Genomic DNA, 15,170 nt, shown 5'->3' on the forward strand with positions numbered 1-15,170 from the left:
GTAGATGACCATTGTCCATGGTGGGATTGGTGTTCATCACTTGATAGTCTTTGTTATTCAAGAGTTTCTCCAGTTTAATGGCCTCTTTATCTTTGGGGTCTCCCCGCCACCGATTGAGATCTCCTAGGAGTAGAGTGGCGGTTTTGGGTCCTTTGATCATGTTGAGTTGGTGTGTTATTTCTTCATTAAAGTTGGGCATGGAGGTAGGTGGTGTGTAAACAACAATTAAGTTGAGGCTACTATTGTTGGTTTGGAGGTGTTTAGGTGGCACATTTCAGTACCATTGCATTGTATTTTAGTTGGGAACAGTTGAATGGTGTCTTTGGCAAATAACTGCCACACCACCCCCTTGTCCTGATTCTCTGTTGGTGTAGTACATGGTGTATCCCTCGGGGACCGCTAGGTCGCAGGTGGGGCCGACGGGCTCTTTTAGCTAGGTCTCAGTGATACACATGATATCGATATTTTCCACAGATATCTTATCATGAACGCTGATGGCTTTTTTGTTGAGGGAGCGTGTATTGAGAAGACAGATCTTTAAATGCATAAGGTGCACTGTGCCATTTCCACACATTAAAGAGTTGTGTCTTTGTGTACTCTGAAGTACTGCCAACAGAGAGATGGGGTGATTGCAACAGTGCTTTTTTGGTGGAACTGGCTGCTCTACCCACATGAAATTCACTTGCCTCAGGTGTTCAGTGTTTCCTGGAAGAATCACCAGCTTGATCTCTTCCTCCTTTGGGCGTGCCTTGGGATTATCAACCCCATCTCCTGAAAAATTAAAAAGTACAAATCAAAACAAATAAATAAATAAATTAAGTTTTAAACATTTTTTTAAAAATTATTAACATATAAAAAAGAAACAAACAGACACAACAAAGGGAAGAAAAAAAGGGAAGAGGGTTTTGGTAAGGAAAAGTGCTATTTCAACAAATAGGGAAGGCAAAGTTTGCACTGTGCCCTTATCAGTTTGTCTCAAAAGCAATGCGAACATGGAAGGTTTCCTCCAGTATATATAAGTGATTTGAGATCTGCGTGTTTATATTAGCCAATCAGTTCTCGCTTTCAGTAGCATGCATGTGCCCTTGGGCTATGCCATTTGCAGGTTTCCGTATGTGTGCTTCAAGATTCGAAAATAAATGACTCTGTTTTCCTTTTATTTATATTGTGGATTGGTATTTCTGTTAAGTGAGAGTACTTGTGGTATTCAATCCATCTGCACAGGGTAACAGTATGATTCGAGAATTGTCAGTCTCAAATACATTCATTTTTTCTGTACTGTATGCATAATTCGTAATATCACACGTTCTCGATTTGTTTTCAGTGGGGGAATAAAATGTGTGAAAATGTAAGAAATTGCTTTTTAAGCATGTTTTCATTAGTGTTGTTTCTGGATTCATTGTTATGGAAATTGGTAATGATTCATGATATGATATCAGCTTGTTCATCTTCCTCATCTCAGAACTTTTGTACATCTCAATTTGTGGGGTATTTCTTTTTTTTAAAACAGTTTATGTTTATAGGTAGTCCATAAAAGGACTTTCGGCTTAATCATTTGAAGATGTTTTTATTGAGAAGTTAAGAAGGCATGTTTGGAAAATTTGGAGGAACTAATCATTTCCAATGTCTGCTGGTTCAACCCCATCTTTTCTAATTAATTAGCTGTTTGAGAATGTGATATTGTTACTGTAGATACCCATCATATATTGGTCGGCTAACAACGCAGAAATTATTTTGCTCATGTTTTTCCTGTTTTTCCACTTTGTTTGGTGTCCATGTCCTTTTCCATGTTTGCGTTTGTGTGACATTTGAAAACACAAATTATGTGTTTGGAAACATGTGCAAGAGATTTTTCAAATCATGTTTTATGATGAGAGAAAGAGAAACACTTCTGCAACAACCAAGATCATTACCTGCACTTTGAATTATGATAATGTTTGGATGATGGTACAATTGAACTTTTACTAATTCATATAATATTTGCTCCCATTTTATGCCTCTTTTCTTTTCCAGAGTACTTGGAAATTCACCAATCCAAGATGCAGATGAATTCCTCTATGCAACCATTAGATCATCAACCAATAAACACAGTTTTTTGTTTGTTTGCTCCATCATGGCGCTTGCTGTTTCTCTGATAGAGTTACAGCAATGGTGATATAGTGAGGTATTTGTTTGAACATGAGGGAAAAGTAGTGTGTTTTAATTGAATGGTTTTAATGGTCAAGATGTTCTCCTTTGACTGCCATTTTATGAGATTGGTCATTAAGGTATGTAATGTGTGGTGAGGTAATGGGTGAATACATTTTGTGGAGTTGGCATATTGTCCTCTTTCTTTGTTTGATGTTCATATGCCTCATGGTTGACGTTTTGACTTGTCTGCAGTGAACTTAGCATGTGCCCATATCCGCAGTGTTTTTGTCATTATTTATTTGTTTAAATTGACAATAATCCCAATTGAGAGATTGTGATTTTATTTGAAGAATTATTCATCAAACAAAGTGAAAAATGGATTTTCATAGCCTATTATATTTGGGACATAGTTTAAATATGTGCTGTAGTATTAAATATTGTTTAGATGTTATCTGGTTGGTTTATTGAGATTGGGAAATAATACAAAATGATATGAGGAAGAGGGAGGCATAGTTTGCATTCTCGATTTGGGTGAAGTTGTTAAAAGCATAATATATTAATGAACGTGCTTTACGTTTGTATTGTATTTGAAGTATGCAATTCTCAAATCTCATACACGTGTAGTGAAACCCAAATGTTATATTTAATTGTTTTCTTTTTTATCTGGTTTAAGGGACAGTGTGAGGAGTAAATCAGTGATAAATGGGTGCTGATAGTTATGGGTAAGTTGTACTATGGACGGAATGAAATTCACACTATTTTATTTGATTTCTCTATTTGAGCCAGGACTACATGCAGAAGATGTAAATTTGAGAAAATGTGATGTATATCATGCACTGTACTTTTATTCATGGTTCTCGAAGCGCGCATTCATGTAGTTTTGTTTGGTTCTCGATTCAGTGTACTTTTATGAACAGTTGTCGGAGGGCATATTCATGTGGTTAAAATTGGTGTCAGGTACCAGTTTTATTTAAGAAGTCTAACTAAAATAGTGCATTCGTTTTAGATGCATTATACATTTTGTGAAAATAAATGAAAATGTGTACATTTCTTGGAGTGTTTACATTTAATAGCATTTCGTGTGAGTACTTTATTCGAGGAAGGGGATTTGTGGTGTGATTCTCAAAACGTAATGTGTGTCTAACAGAAAGAGTACATTTTGTGAAATGTGCATTGATTTAGATGTCATAGGGAAAGTGAGTATAATGTCTTTTATTTTTAGCTGTTGTTTGTGTGCTCACATTGATCTGTATGGAAGGATTTTGATCAGACAAAAGGGTATAGGGGTATGAGTTGTAACTTTGTGTTGTTAGTTTAAAGATAGGAAATAGAAATGTTCATGTTTATGATAATGTGCTATGTGTGCTGGGTGTTTAAACATTTGTGTATGTATTTATTATGAATTTAGATCATCGACCATTAGATGTTGAATTTCAGATCCTGCTTTCACCTGTAATCGAAATTTGAAAGACTTTGCAAAGGTAACAGTTTTGACATTTTAAACAAAATAATTCTATTGTTATGAAGTAAAGTTTGCAACCAAAAAATGGAAATGATGTGGATAGAAGTCTTTAGAGAGTATTTATATATCAGGTTAGCAGGGGAGATGTTAGGCAGAATCATATGCAGTACCCTTTGGGAACATCACACACAATTAGGACTACAAGTGGCAGTACAAATTCACCTTTGGTACAAGCCTGTACTACACAGTAAAGTGGTAGAGATGGCTGAGCACCCAGACTTATCTCAAGAGTAAAGTGAGCAGTACCAATAGTTACATAAAGGACAGAAATTACTATGCTTCAAACAAACACTCACTCAAGGTTTCTGAGTAAAAAGAATATACATTTATTTACACATCAGTTATAAAACATTTCACTATTATCAAGCAGGTGAAAAAATCACAATCTTAATACTCCACACCACACCCAATAGATCCAAGACAAGTTAAGCTCAAAATTAAGTGTGACCAAAATGCCACTCCAGTAACTTAAAAGGGAGGGAAAGACAAAGTTAGACAGAAATTGAGCAGCACCAACAAGTAAATAAGCAGGGCAATCTAGAAAAAGGAACTACAGTGAGGAAATCAAATCAAGGGGCCTGGCCAAAAGTCAATGGACCAAAGTCTTTGCAGGGGATCACACAGTTAAGGGTAGTTCACGGTTACGTCTTTGCCAAGAGTTCAGAACGAAGTTGGTCAGATGAAAAGTTACTTTAAAGAACAAAGAAGGACAAGCCCTCAGATTGGCGAAAGCTTTCACACACTTTCACCGCGGCTGGACAAAACAAACAACTGGGTTAGCAAGGTACCTTTAGAGCAGAAGAATGCTGTAGCTGAGGCAGACGTTCCTGGCAGGTCCTGCAGGCTCATGGTTCCTGAAGCGACTGTCAGACTGACAAGAAGGAGGAAGACTGGGGCGTTCTGCACTGCTCAGGGAAGAAACCAGCAGTGGAGCAAACCGATGAATAAAAGGGGCGCTCCAGAGTCCGATCCTCCTGGCTATCCGGTTCACTGTAGCTGTGCACAGCAAATTCGACCAGAGGAGGGAGGCCTGGCTTGCAATTTGGCGAACTGGTTGATTCCACCAGCTCAAGGGGAGAAGATTCCTTGCAGATCCTCCCTATCGCCGAAGTTTGAAGATTCAAACCCGTAGCACGGCTTCACCGGGAGATTCAGTTGTGGTAGAGGTCCTCTTCTGTCCTGTCAGCTTCTCTTTGCTTCTCTCGATCCAGTGGCGACTCTACCTTCTCAGTCCCAGAGACCTGCTTTTATGCAGTTTTCCCCCATTCACACAGCCTGGCTGTCAATCACACAGCAGGGTGGCTGTCCTGGCGGGACAGTCACCTAGCCAATCAAACAGGAGTGTGACTTGGGTTTCCAAGGGAACCCATGGCAGGGGTCCTAAAACCCCTCCCTCACATCCTGCTTACCCAGACTTTCAGGCGCCTAAGGAGGGCTTCTATGCAGGAGCCCTCCAAAGGTCAGTGAACAAAGGGACCAAACCTGGTTTGGCACGCAGAGTAAAACATGAGAAAGACCTTTACAAAAACGAATCGTGAATAAACCCAGCTGCAACAAAATAAAAACATATATGGTCCAACGGGTTTAAGTTCGAGGATACTAAGATAGCCTAAAACAATACCAGGGCTATTTTAAATAACCGTGGTATGAAAAATAGGGTAGTTACCACTTTCACCAGCCAAATCTTAATGAAAAGGGAACAAAACAATGTTCCAGGAGAGACAGAAAAAAGGGATAACTATAAACCCTTTCTAGTACTCTATGTAAGATAGTTTGTACTGGGTCTGTGGTTTTAAAAAGACTAATAAAGTCAATGGCAAATGTACATGCTCTGGGAGACAGTAGTCAGTTTCAGATAATGGAGTCTGACTTGGGAAGCCTAAAAAAGACAACCCTGTGTTACTGTACTGAAGGTGCTGTGTAACACAGAGTAAAACCATGATGCCTATGGAGTAGGTGAGGCTCCACAGTCTATGAACACAAAAATGTTAAACACACACAGAAAAACACATGTAAGAGTGGGGAAAAAGGCTCACACTCTTACCAGGCGAAAGAAAGAAATCCTGGAAATCCAGAAAAGCTGCTGAGGGACTCAGTAGGTAAGGGAAATTAGCCATTTTGGAGAATTCCTGCTAACAGGAGATTATGCAGAGAGTGGAGACTTGGTTGTTGATATCAGAGAATGCTGGAAGGTTTCCCTCTGCTTATCTTGGGTCTGTCTAGGCTGAGGCTTTAATTTGGTACACAGTGTGTAAGCTTTTTGACATTGGGTGACCCCTATGCAATAAGTATTTCTCCTGTGTTGGAGGGTGTACACCCTCCTCTGTTGGGGGTGTCACAGGCTGAGCCTAGATGGGCTTGACCGGAAAGGTGGTCTTATTGTTGTTATTGGCCATGTATGCTGATTTGAGAAGGGTCTAATTTCTATTTGCATCTTGGGGCTCTGTGTGAGGTGTATATATTTGTTTTATTGATTGTTTTCTTCATTAGAGATGGGGTCTTCACATGTCTTGCAATACTAATTTTCAATGCAACAATGTTAAAAAAAGAAAAAAAGATGATTGTTCATTCACAAGTGGAGATATAGGAGTGGGATGGATAAAGGGTGCATGAGTTATTGGAGGGGGGCTGGGAATGATGGTGGCGCAGAAAGAGAGCAGATGTATGTTTTATGCTGCCTTATCTCAATGAACATGGCAGTCCTCAGGGAAGGGGTGTGAGTGGGGCGAAAACACAGGTGGTATACTGTGTTTTGTTGTCTGTGTTTTCAGTCATCTGATTGGGTGAGCGGTCTTCCCTGGATGTTAATAAAAGTTAATAGTATGATAGTAAAATTATCCATACAATATGTTTTTGCTGAAATGAATGTCCTGTTTTGCTTAAATCATATCACTGCGTTAAAGTTGCATTTGTTTAAAATGTTACCGTGGGATTGGGAGCAGAGGTTTATGTAACTTTATCAAATCACAACATTGACATTAGGCAAGTTTATTTTCTCAGCGTGACTTCAAATGATGCCATAAAGGAAGCAGCATAAGCGTGAGATCCAGTGTCAGAGGTATGTTCAGGAAAGTATAGCATGTAATAATATTTCAAAGTATAACAGTGCATCTGCCTAAAATGTTAGTGATAAACATTGTGAGTATGCCAGTGATTATGTAAAAAGGAGCTTGAAGGTCTAATAGATACATTGTTTGTGTTGAAGAGAAGGTTGTTTATTTTAATTCCCAAATGCACAATAAGATTGAGAAAAAGTCCCAGATAAGCTTTCAAAGAGTTTTAAATGTATACGAAAGATTACTGGAAAGAATGTCTGTGAAGTGTATAGAGGTAAGTGGTTGCACACCACACACACCTAACAGTTGTTTTTTTTAATGGAAACAGTTGCCCTCAAAATTGTATGGTAACTTTGGCATTCACCGAGCTTGGTCGAGGTTATGCATTTCAAGATGGCATTCTTAGTGAATTATAAACTAAGAAGCAGTGTGTGCACAAAAATGAAAATCATGGCAGTACTACAAATGCATCAAACATGAAGCCTGTCCTGAAATGGGAGTGTTTTTCGATGTGCAATATTCAACAGCAATCTTGCACAATGTTGTCATTTCTTACTTGTTTCCACACAAGCAAAAGTGAGACAAAACAAAATAGAATACTTAAATGTGTGGATCCTTGTGAATTGAATTATGAGAGTTCACTGGTTAAGGTGTCACTCTTTAGCATGTCTAGGTGAAGATAAATGTTCCAGCTATTCCACTATATAAGCATGTTAGCAGGTCATCATACTAAAATATGTCACCTAGTTACAGAGTTATACTTTTGTAATGCACCAGCTTTTTCAGACAAATTATGGATTTGTGATACTGTGGCTACTGTGAATGACCTACACCCAGTAATAGACACAGTACAGGAGACATAGGGGTTATCACAGTTTGGGCAAAAAGTGTGAGATTTTCCTGTAGCTTATTGCTCGATGGAAATCTCAGCACTTTCCGCCCATTTGCAGTGCTATTAATGTGGTGCTAATAGTGTTGTAGTAATACTGCCCAGAATCTCCCATTGGGTCCAATTAACCCAATGAGAATGGGGACTTACCCCCCACACAACTCAGGATGCGGCGCTAACAGCGCCAGACCGAGTTGGGTAATGCAGATATACCGCCTGGATACAACCAAGGTCCTGATAAAGTGTATACTTTGGAACAGATGCATCATTTCAGGAGAATGCTGTTGGAGGATGTGAAATGAATGGCATCCTTTCCAAGCAAGCAATTATGTAAAAATATGGGAAAGATATGTCTCTATTTCAATCTGTTGCCAGTGAAATGCCGGACAAAGTTTGTGTAGCTTGTCGAAGCACATTCTACAGGTCACAAGTACAAAAAGTGGCTATTGAAAGGAAGGTGCATCCTGAGAGAGATGATGTGTGGAATGCACATTTTGTTCGCGGGGGTCAATTTGATGTTACTGAATGTCATATCTTGTGTAAGCATTGGTTCAGCAGTATCAAAACATGGCAATGCCCTTAAGGAGTATTGTGAACAAAATGGAAGTGTGTGCTATTCCCTCAGCTATGCAGAAGCTGAATATGTTTTATGTGATTTCAATACAAAAAATTCACCAATTTCAGGTCATAGTTAGGTTGGAGACAAAGGGCCTCATTAGAAGTCTTGTGGTATCCTGCCGGTAAATTTGGTGGGATACCACCACATTTTATTACCATTACTGGCTCTTGGTCTGCTGGAATTACTGGCAGATTCCAATTGATGGTAATTACTGGAATTCCACATGGGGGAATTGCCGGTATTACCGGCACCGGTTACACCAGTGCCAGTAATACTGCCATTTTTTGGTGGTGGGGTGCCAGATTTACTGGCAGCTCGTAGCTGCAGGTAAATACGGACATCCTACCACAATACCTGTAGTTTGCTGGTGCAGTAACATGCTGGTAAACGGTATTTCGGGAACATTAGTACTGCACCAGTAAACATGCATTGAGGCCCAACGTCTTCAAAGCTTCCTTCAAAAGCACTTGTACAAGGAGCCAAAGGTAAAGTGGTTTATTTAACACCACAATTGAGAGAACATTTTTAGATTCTGTGTGTCAGGAGGATTCATTGTTGATAGTGAATGGTGTATCAAAAAAAGACTGGATAATCTGGCAGAAAATTGTCACGTTGATAAAGGGCAATGAAGTACCTGGCTATTTGGCAAAGAACAATGAGTTTTATGCTGATTTTCATATTGAAGAAGACATTCCACTCCTTGATGCGCCTCCAATGGCAGGTTTACACGTTCAAAGTATTAGTGAGCGGAAGCTTCAGGCCTATACAGGCACTACACTATTCACCCATTGAATTCTCATGAGTTAATGGGTGATGCAATTATCTGCAGCAAGTAAGTGGTTCAGTGATACGTTTGTGGGAGAAGAGTTTAGAGGCTCAATGTTTCCCAATGTGTTTTCATCTGGAAGATGTGGTTTGTTCCATGAATGCCCTTACCTCATTTTTGCATCAGAATACCATTGTACATGCATATATTCTGAGGACCCATGACTCAGGGCAAACATAAAATACATTTTCAAGTTGTTGTATGAGAGTGACTTTACCACTGCTATTTAGTGGCACACACACTGAAGACACACATTTTCAAAATGTCACTTCAAGTGAAATAGTGGATAAGGTGAAATGTATGGATACTGTATTAGAAAGCAAGATAACAAACATTCTTTCTAACATGTGTGGAGCTAAAGAGTACTGGTACAGATGTCATTCATAGGTCAGGTGGATGCTGCGAAACACACTTGGTTTGTTACTGAGTTGTGCAGAGTATGGACTGGTTGACTTTGCAGATTTCATTTATGAAAGCAACCCTTATAAAAGTGGAGACGAGCACTTGACAGCATCTGAATTATGCTAATAGACCCTGTTCTTGTCTCTCGCTGTCCCATCATCATTTTCTAGCCATTTTGCATTTCATATGAAGCAAAGACAAAGCTCCTCTTCGAAAAGTAGAACCTTTTTTGGGAGGAAGTAGTATCAGGCTTATGGAGCACCTCACATTCATATGCTTTCATTGGTGAGAGATGCCCCACATTTTGGTGAAGATCCAGCCAGAAATGTTTCGGCTTTCATTGAGAAATATGTGACAAGTGAATTTGCAACATAGGCTGAAAATGTAGAGTTGAATTTGAAGATCTTATGTTTTCAAATGCACAAGTGCAGTAAATATTACATAATTGGCCTCATTGGGACTCCGGCGCTAAACCATGGTGCTATTAACACCATGGTCCATGCCGGAGTCCGCCATGGCGGAATGGGGAAATACCGCCCCATTCCGAGGTTGGTGGGGCGGTAATTCCCCATGCCACCATGGCCCTTCCCCATTCCCATTTTTGCCCCATAGGGCTCAATGGGAATGGGGAAGGCACTAATTACGGTACCGCAAATTGCGGTACCGTAATTAGCACCAAGGTCCCTTTGCGGGTCCCTACTTTAACGGCTGGTGAAACCAGCCGTTAAGGTCGGTTCCCGCAAAGGGACCTCGTAATTACGGGCTAGGTGTTTAACGGCGCTGCAGCCTTTTTTTTCGCCGTTAAACACTTAGCGCCTGGGTCATAATGAGGCCCAATGTACAGATTAGGCTTCCCTACACCTTTTTGTTCAGATGGTCAAGTGAACACTGTTATGTCTTCTGTTTGACAGCATGTGATGGGAAAAACACAGAAAAAAATGCACAACCTCAAATGCAATGAATAGTCCCAGTTCATCAACAAATGCAATCATGTCATTGCTCTGCTCTGGGGTGCGAACATTGATGTTCAGTATGTAGCAGACAACAGTACTGCTGTTGCACATTATGTTACTGCTTATGTGACAAAAGATGAATAGACCAAGGCAAACACAGTTCAAGCTGATTTGACAGCATATAAAGAGCCATAGGTTCTTCAGTGTTGGCATACAAATGCTCTCTCACAATGAGTTGTGTGCATATGAATCCTCTGACAAACTTAACAGCACTCCTCTTTATGGATACAGGGCCTCATTACGACCCTGGCGGAAGACCATGGTGCTATTAGCACCATGGTCCATGTCGGTAAGTTACCGACTCCGCCATGGAGAAAGGGGGAATTACCACCGCATTACAAGGTTGGCGGGGCGGTAATTCCACCTTCCTCCATGGCCCTTCCCCATTCCCTTTTTGCCCCATATGGCTCAATGGGAATGGGGAAGGCTCTACACCAGCCGTTAAGGTCGGGTCCCGCAAAGGGACCTCGTAATTAGGCGCTAATAGGTTAACGGCGCTGCAGCCTTTTACGGCGCCATTAACCCATTAGTGCCTGGGTCGTAATGAGGCCCACAGTGTCAATATTTTGTGGTTGAGCCTAGGCCAGCCATTTCAAGGAAACATATGCTAAAACACTTTCACAAATTGAAGATGTTGCCAAAAAAGAACTGTTCAGTAGAGATACACTTAAAATCTATTTGATTGACTCATATTATCCAAAGAATGCGTGTATGAGGTAGCTGACCACTAATCATATCACGATGTGGATGGCACATAGAAAAAGGGACATTTCAAGTTACGTGATTGTCCAAGGTGCCTAGGGAGAAATGAGTAAGCATTTCTCATCAACCATATGAAGTTGTCTTGTGAAACTGCAGAATCAAAATAATTGTTTCACTTTTGCATCTTGCAGAGTTTTTTACCCTGGCGTAGTGAGGGAGAGTTGCTTGTTACTTTTGAGTCTTATCAAGCAGCATTTGAGAACTAAAAAGGGGATATCTTTTACCCCAAATGTGTTGGTTACTTACAGATATTAGAGAGGTGAATTATCCAGGAGGAAAAGGTGGCTGCTGAAATTGCCCAGAAATCTCCTGAGTGAAGCCAAGAGTCTGACGATAACAGTAAAAATGCTCTTGAAAAACCACTTTTATGCAATTAGGCTGATTTCCTGGTTTAGTAGCAAAACTAAACAATGAGCAGGAAACAATTTTCAAAGAAGTTAGTGGAAACATTTCTCATGGCCTTAACCATGAAAGGAAGGTATGTTCATGCTCAGATTGGCATCCTTCGTTGCTGTAAGTAAGTGGACATGCTGGAACAGGGAGAACATTCTTAATTCATGCCCTGAGATTCTTTGTCCAGGAAAACACCTGCTGTTCCCTGTCTCGTGTTTTCACTGCTCCCCTCTGGTTCAGCAGCACTTAACATAAGAGGGATTACTCTGCACTACTTGCTAATGTTACCTCTTTAAGATGACAAGAATCTGGAATTTAATAAACTCTCTGGAGAATCTGCTCATGAAGTTAGAAGAATTATCTGAAAAATGAAAGTTTCATTGTCGATGAAGTTATCTCATGCTTGCTTTTGTACATTTGAGAATGCAAGAGGTGCTGAAAAAAGACTATGAGAAACTGTTTGGTGGAAAACATGTGTTTTATTTGGTAATCTCCTGTAGTTAACTCTTGTCAAAGGTCAGCGTGTTTTTAAGATCCTCCGTAGTAAAGATCCACAAATGTGCATTGACAGTTTAGGACATGTGAAATGACTGTCAACACAAGACAATCTGCAGATTTTGAGTATGCAAATATGTTTTAAATATGTCCCTGTGGGAGTGTTAAACAATGGTGCATGTACATATACCTCAAAGGATGCACGGCTTCTGAGGTTACGTTGGATTCGGAAAAAAACGAATTAGAACGTATTTCCTGTTGACTACTATTGTAGAATATGTTTGGCTCAACGGTAATGATGGCAAGTGACCATGAAGTCACTGTTGAAATAAAATGTGTAGATGTTTTGGGAGACCAAGCAATCTGATTTACTTGGAAAAGTCAATATCATGAACAGCAGATTTAGAATGAATGTTGAGTTATGTTGAGACATCATTTGAATGTGGAGATTGGACTTGTTAATGGAGCAATTGAAAAAGAAGTTGGTTTTGTGCCTTATTCTCAGAGTACTTCTGTGCAGTTCATTCTTGTGCAGTTTGACCACTTTAAAGAACCGCAGTTGGTAGGGAAAACATCTGCTTGGCTTCAATTTTGCATTTACCCTCTGTGCTTTGCTTACAACAAAACACTGCACCAATCGTTTATATGTTTGACTGGTAGATGTTGGATGGACTGCCTTTAAGGAAGCCATGTCTTATGTGGCATTGTCTTGTGTATGAAGTTTATATTAGCGTTTGAGGAGTCTAAAGTTGCTGCTGACGTGGAATGTGTTTTACAATATAACTGTCTGTGTTCATGATATGATCCTCACCTGGCTCCAGTGCCAGTTCCTGTGAGGGCTAGCAAACATTTGTGAAGGAAGAGAACAGTACTGTTTCTTTTCATGGATTCACTGAATTGACTTTCAGTAACACAGCAGGAGTTGAATGTTATTGCAATTCAACTTTGACATTGCTGTTTTAGATGACAACGTTCATGGACAGTGTAAGCACTCATGCAGACAATATCCTTTCTGTACAATTTACCACTTTGGGAACACTGTTTAAGGCAGCCACACAAGATATGCATTGTGCATCTTCAATTCATTATGTGGTGGCATCTGCAAGTTAAAATTGATATTTTTCTGAAACCTCTCAAGATGCACATGAGTTCCTCATGTCAAACTTTGAGATTCTACAAAATTAGCAGGTTCCTGGTGACTCTTTTGTTGGTTTGTTGGTGTGTCATATGAGTGGTTAGATGTTTGTTCTGGTTGTCCTCATCAAATTGCGAACTGTGAACCCTTGGCATGATTTGTGTCCTTTTCAGTACCAGACCGAGATAGCGTTTTATTATGTGACCTTGTCACTAATGATTACCAGGACATGGTCTGTGGTCAGGGTGGTGCTTACTACAGGTCTACATTAAGAAGTTTGCAGTATCAAAAGTATTTGATACTTTTGTGGCAGCGATATAGAGGGTACAAACATTAATACCGACATTTTGAAGTTTGTAGATGGTCAGGTTTGAATATCGCAAAAAACATTTGAACCGAATGGAATTATATTACACAAAAGAGCAAGCATTAATATGCACATGCTCTGATGATATGCGCTCCTACAAGAAATGCTCCTTTGACAAATGCACTTATGACAGGTATGCCTATGGCATGCACTCCCACTACTTTCACTCCTACAACACAAGCTCCTATGAAACACACTCCTATGACACACGCTCCTATGACACACTCTCAAGAGACATGCTCCTGCGACAGGTGTCCCTACAACATGTGCTCCTACGGCAAGGCCTCCTAAGTCATGCGCTTCTATGCGCTTCTATGACATGTGGTCCTATGAAAAGCGGTCCTCTGACACCGGCTCCTATAACTTACACTACCATGATACATGCTTCTAAGACACACATTCCTACAACAAATGCTCCTGTGACAGTCACTCGTACAACACATGCCACTATAACACAGCATCTTACCACACACTCCTACAACACTTGCTCCTATGACACATTCTCCTCCAACATATACTCTTATGTGAAGCTCTTTGTACACAATCTCCTATGATCCACGATCCAACAAGGTATGCTATTATCTGGACTCCTATGACACATGCTCCTACAAAACACTGTTTCAACACACATTCTTACTACGCACGCTCATACAACACATGTTCCTATGACACATGCTCCTTCGACATTCACTCCTACGTCATGAGCTCCACACAACACGCTCCGATGATACACGCTCCTATGACTCACTCTCACAAAACATGCTCCTGTGATACATGCTCCAACGACATGTGCTCCTGTCAAATGTGCTCTTATGACACGTGCTCATATGACACCTTCCTACAACAAGCATCCCTACGATATGTGGTCGTACAACAAGTGGTCCTTTTACACATCCTACTACACACACTCCTTTTAGACATGCTCCTACAACAAGTGCACCTACGACATGTGCACCTATGACATGCGCTCCTTTTGCATGGACTCATACAACACATGCTCCTATAATACACCATCTTACCACACACTCCTACGACATGTGCTCCTATGACACACACTCTTATGACATACACTCATATGACAAGCTCTTAGTACACAGGCTCCTACAACATATGCTATGACATGAGCTCGTATGACACACAATCCTACTACTCCCTCTGACCACACACTCCTATAACATGCTGTCCTATGACACATGGACCTATAGCATACACTCTTACTATGAATGATCCTACAACACACTCTCCTATGATGTACGCTCCTATGATGTGGGCTCCAAAGACATGAGCTCCTACGTAATACAATCCTCTGACACATGCTCCTATGGCACACTCTCACAAGACATGCTCCATGTGATACGTGCTCCTATGACATGTGGTCATATGACACATGCTTGTATGACACACTCCTACAACATGTACACCTACTACACACGCTTACCACAAACTCCTACAACATACACCCTGACGACACATGGTCCTACAACACACTGTTGCAACACACACTCTTACTAAGCATGCTCCTACAACATGCTCTCCTACGACATGCGTTCCCAGGAAATGC

The 15,170-nt window shown here is 40.4% G+C and overlaps 1 long non-coding RNA gene across 1 annotated transcript in view; it reads right to left on the reverse strand.

The window, feature by feature from the left end:
* Positions 1 to 660: 660 nt before the first annotated feature.
* LOC138481675 (uncharacterized) overlaps positions 661 to 15,170 on the reverse strand; it is a 782,881-nt gene continuing 768,371 nt past the window's right edge. The window contains exon 6 of the long non-coding RNA XR_011274323.1: positions 661 to 771. This is a non-coding gene — a long non-coding RNA (uncharacterized lncRNA). The remainder of the gene's footprint in view (positions 772 to 15,170) is intronic.

Source organism: Ambystoma mexicanum, chromosome 5p, assembly GCF_040938575.1.
Source record: "Ambystoma mexicanum isolate Mex_15411 chromosome 5p, UKY_AmexF1_1, whole genome shotgun sequence".
In the NCBI taxonomy this organism is placed as follows: domain Eukaryota; kingdom Metazoa; phylum Chordata; class Amphibia; order Caudata; family Ambystomatidae; genus Ambystoma; species Ambystoma mexicanum.